Source organism: Nannospalax galili, unplaced genomic scaffold, assembly GCF_000622305.1.
Source record: "Nannospalax galili isolate Female #2095 unplaced genomic scaffold, S.galili_v1.0 scaffold558, whole genome shotgun sequence".
Classification (NCBI taxonomy): domain Eukaryota; kingdom Metazoa; phylum Chordata; class Mammalia; order Rodentia; family Spalacidae; genus Nannospalax; species Nannospalax galili.
In genome coordinates this window covers 1,341,644-1,347,159 of record NW_008340850.1, presented here as the reverse complement: position 1 = coordinate 1,347,159, position 5,516 = coordinate 1,341,644, and positions in this window count along the sequence as shown.

Genomic DNA, 5,516 nt, shown 5'->3' with positions numbered 1-5,516 from the left:
ATACATATATATATATTATATATATTCATATATGTGTGTATTGAGCTTTTGTAATTTCATGCAACACTTCTTAATCAAATTTAGACCCTTGCCCCATTCATGCCTTCCCCATCCCCCTGTGGGACCCCATACACCCTGCCATACATGTTAAGTCCTATTCTTTGAGGAATTTGTACCAAAATGTCCTTCAGTGTAAATGTGTCCACTGGAGACTGGTCAGCCCATTTAGTGATTGTATGTACATCATACTCTCACTCAACCAGGAGTAATCGGTGTCTAAAAATTCTCAGTCTAGTGCTGGTCCACCAGCTATTTCTCTTCTCCCTTTTGAGCCCTTGTTTAATTTAGTTGACAATGTGTCCTGTGCTTCATGACGACATTGCCACGAGTTCACATGAGCAAGCCTCCAGTGACCTGGAAGCCTCTGCTTGCCTGTGTTCATGAACCAGCCCTGGCTATTACAATCTTTCCATTCCCTCTTCTGTAATGGTCCCTGAGCTTGTGCATGGATGAGATTCCATATATGAGTTCTATTCTACACTCTACAGTCTCTTATTCTACAAAACTTAGCCAGTTGTGGCCCTCTGTATGCATCACACTCTGTTGTGTAAGGTAAATATACTAGTGAGAGTTACGAGATGCATTAGTTTTCTCTATACCCCTTATTCTACTATGTTCTGTGAGCTTAGTTGTAGAGGTTCAACTGTAGATGTGTCATCTAGTACTAGGCATCTATTAGATGTATGTTCTTTCTGTCTGACCAGATGTGCAATTCTGCAGCAGCGTTCATCTATTGTAAAAAGAAGCTTCTTTGATGAGTGCTGTATGGTATGCTTGTCTTTAGATATTAGGATCGATATTTAGCATATGATAAGAAACTTCATTTCTCTTGAGATATGAGATAGGATTTTCCCTAGGATCTCTGCCCTGTCCTGCCATATATTGGGGGGCCAGAAAACCTAGCAGGAAAAATTGATTCCCTCAAAACCCTATGAGAAATGATGTACAGTTTCTGAACATTTTTGCATATGTAGACCTATGAGCTGCTTGACAAGGAACACAATGCCAGACAGAAGAGACATCACTTTGAGTGGTTGGTGAAAGTGGTCCTGGAGACTCCCACAATAACACAGAATATTGCCATACCTCTTGGTTATCTCCCAGAATTTGTAGATAAGACTCTACTGTTGAGGACAAGACATCCTTAGGGTACAGGACTTGAAACAATGCTGCAGGAACTAACCCGGAAACCTTCTCACTGAAGTTTGGCTAACATAACGCTAGATGATGATATCCAAAATGCTAAGGGAGAGGGGCAGTTGATGGTTAACTCAGACTTAAAGCCTAATAACCATAATGACTGGCATGGCACTGTTATCTTCGGGGTGGGGGGTAATCAACAGCTATCTAATTGAACTAAAGTCCTCTCAGTGGGAGGCAGCTCATGGGTGGCACCGTAAACCTGGCCAAATACAATGGCCCTAGAAGACATTGATCATGGAGAGAACCCTATCTCTTCCATATCTCAAGACAAAAGTAACTTCTTACTATATACTAAATATCCATCGTTCTATCTAGAGACAAGCATGCCGAATAACACTCATCAAAGAAGCATCTTTTTGTAACAGATGGAGGCTACTGCAGAGTTGCACATCTGGTAAGGCACAGAGAACATACGTCTTGGAGTTTCCCAGTACTAGGTGGTACATCTGCAGTCAAATCTCTACCACTAAGGCTCATGGAACATAGCAGAATAAAGGGTAGAGAGAGGGCTAATGCACCCCTCAAATCTCACCAGTAAGGCTTCCTTGTAAGAAGAGTGTGATGCACACAGAAGGCCATAACTGGCCAAGTTTTGAAGAATAAGAAATGGTGGAGTATAGGATGGGACTGCTATATGGAACCTCACCCACCCATGGTTCATGGACCATTGATTGCAGAAGAGGAGAGCGAAAGATTGTAAGAGCCAGGGCTGGTTCATGAACACAGGGAAGTAGAAACTTCCAGGCCACTGGAGGCTTGCTCATGTACGTCTGTGGTAATGGTGGCATCGAACACAGGACCCATGTCAGCTCAATTAAAAAAGGGCCCAAAGTGGAGGTGTGAAATAGGTGGCAGGCCAGCACTAGACAGAACTATTTGAGAATGATTGCTGCTGATGACCACTAAATAAGCTGACTAGAATCCAGTGGACGCATTTACATTGAAGGAAATTGGGTGTAAACACCTGAATGAATAGGACTCAGCATGTATGGCACAGTGCATAAGTGCATAGGGTTAGGTTGGGTGATGGGAGGAGGTATGGATGAGGGAGGGGGTCTGGATTTGATTGGGAAATATTGTAAAAAAAATCTCAATAAAAAAGTTTTCTATAGTCCTCCCTAAATCCACAAAAATAACCATTAATAAAAATTTAAAAACATAATGCATGAGTTTAGATAAAGTTATACAATTGTCTATATTTTTAACAAGAGGCTTAAAGCAAGAAATTTGCTAGAGCAGCCATTCCACACCCAGGTGGCTAAAAGGTTAGGCTATTTACACAGCAGAAGAACAATGTTATAGCCCTGTTTTAATTTTTGCCTTGGATTCTTGTCCTGAAAATAATATTCGGTTTGGAAGAAGTGACAGACTGACAGACAGGCTGAGACACTGTGATTATGTATTTTCATATGTTATTAATACAATGTGGAGTCAACTAAAATCTTCACCAAATTTATCACTGAAAATAGAGTCAAATGGTATGGATATTCAGTGGAGAAGACTAATAAACTATTCTTTCCTGCTTTTCCAATAAAATTTATTAAGCCACAAATTATAGTTAATAGAAATGTTTCATAGTAAATGTCCCCTCTTTAGAATCACTCCAGTGGTCTTTGCTGGGATCTGAGGGGAATATTACCAGTCATCATTAAGAAGTTATTTTTGGAGTATGGTTGCCTACACAAGACCTGTGTAATGACAAGACCAGTGCACATGCAAATGTGGTTGGGGTACATTTCACAAGACCCCAACCCCTAGATGAAGAGCTATAGCGAATCAACAGCTGCCAAGAGAGGGAGAATCGGTTTTCTCCAGGGATGAACTCCCTGATAGGTTATCCAATACCAATTTGTTGTCTCTAAGCACACGTACTATGAACTATATGAAATGGACTTGTAATTCTAAAGGAAGTAGAAGGAGGGAGGTGGGCCATGGCGATGGGAGGGATATAAAAAAGAAATCATACAAATAAAGTTCTCCTGTAAGAAAAAATAAAAAATAAAAAATTTAAAAAAGAAGAAAAAAAAATAACTAAGATTAAATGTACCATTTGACCCAGTCATACTGTTCCTTGGCAATTAACCAACAGACTCATTCTACTACAGAGATGCTTGCACAGCCATGTTAATCACTGCTCTTTTCAGAGTAATTAATAAATGAAAATAACCTAAATGTCCAAGAACTGATGAACGGATAGTGAATATCGTACATTTACACAATGGAGTTCTACTCAGTGGAAAAGCAAACAAAATCAAGAAATTCTCAGGTAAATGGATGGTACTAGAAGCTGTTATATTAAGTGAAGCAACACAGACTCAGAAAACCCAATGGCCCCTGTTCTGTCTCATTTGTAGATCTTAGCTTTAAATCTTTAGGTGTGTGTATATATCCTGATATAAACACAGGAACCAGAAAAATGGAAAGGGCCCGTGGGGATAAGGGGAGAAGGACCTTGAGAGAAGAAGATAGGTTTTCTAAGGGGGAAATGGGGAAAAGAGGGGGGACTTTAACTGGGGAGGGAGAAGGAAGGGTTATACAGGAGGAATAAGTGGAGAGATAAATAATTCATAGAAGGAATGAAAAATCAGAGGAAAATATATTAATTCAAAGTCCTAATGAAAAATACACATACAGTAAATATATGAAAACATACCTATAGTTGATTATTGTATTGCAAAAAACTCAGTGCCAGACTAGAGAAACATCTCTTGGTCAGGGTAGTCCAAGAGTCTCCCAATATAACACAGGCTACTGCCACTGCCCTTCAACTTGAAGATAAGGCCCTACTGGTAAAGACATGCCACACTTAGGACACAAGACTTGGAGCAATTGAGTTGGAACTGACCTGGAAGCCTCCTCACTACAGACTAGGTCTCAGGATATTAGAGAATGCTATTGAACTGCCAAGGCAAAAATCAGTCTATGGTCCTACCTAGCTGTGAAGCCCAATAACCAAGAATTACTGGCCCAGTAAAATATTGCTATTGGTACAGTAGTGGCACCTTTCCTTGGGGTAATCAACAGGTGTCTAATTGGAACTAAGGTCCACTCAGTAGGTGTGAACTCATGTGTGAAACTGTAAACATTACCAAATACACATGGTCGGTTGGGTCATAGATCCTAGAGGAAAACTGACTTTTGCCACATACATAGACCAATGTAATTTCATATTTTTTTCTAAATACGCATCCTCATGTTTACCAACTAGTGTAGCTTTCACCCCTCATTAAGGCAGCTTGTTTTTTCAACAGATGGAGACTATTGCACACACCCTGGAGAAAAACTTACTTTTGCTCCATAGCTAGACCAATGTAGTTTTCCTAAACTGTCCTCAATGGGCATACTCATATTGACACATAAGTATACCCATCATCAAAAAACTTCTTTTTCCAAAAGATGGAGACTATTACAGAGTTCCAGAACTGCTTGAATGCAGAGAACAACGTGTCCATGAGATGCCTAACCTTAAGCAACACAACTTTAATGCAACTTCCACACAGGAAGAATGAATCTCTCAACTCTCACGACAGACATTTTCTTATGTAACAGATGGTGATTAACACAGAAACCCACAATTGGCCAATGGGGCAAAGAAAAAGTGGTTGTAAAGTATTTATCCCTGAATAGGACATCTATTTCAAACCTCTGGTTCCTGAGACTCAGAGATCATTGTGGAAGAGGAAGTGGAAAGACTAAGAGCCAGAAGGTGTGGATAACCACAAGGAAACAGAGTCTTCTAGACAGCTGGTCAGGTATTCATATGAACTCACAGCTATAGTGACAACATGCACAAGTTTTATGCAAGCTCAAGTCAGACAAAATTCCAGCATAGACATGGGGAACTAAGTAAGACATACTAATCCAACTTAAGGAGCTTTTGGTAATTGAAGGCTACTGGGAAGGGGATAGAGAGTGTTTTACAGGGTAGGGGTTCTTGGTGGGTCCAGTGAATGGTCCACACTGAAGGACATTTGGGGAAACAAATCAGACTCTGGCTGAAACACACAAATACACATGCACACACAGACACACAGACACACACATACATATGTACATATACACATATTCACACGTACACACAGACACACACACAGACATATATACATATACACACATACACACACACATATATATATACATATACACACATACACACTCACACACAGACAGACACACACACATATATACATATACACACATATACACACCCAAACATACACACAAACACACGACTCACATACACATACATACAG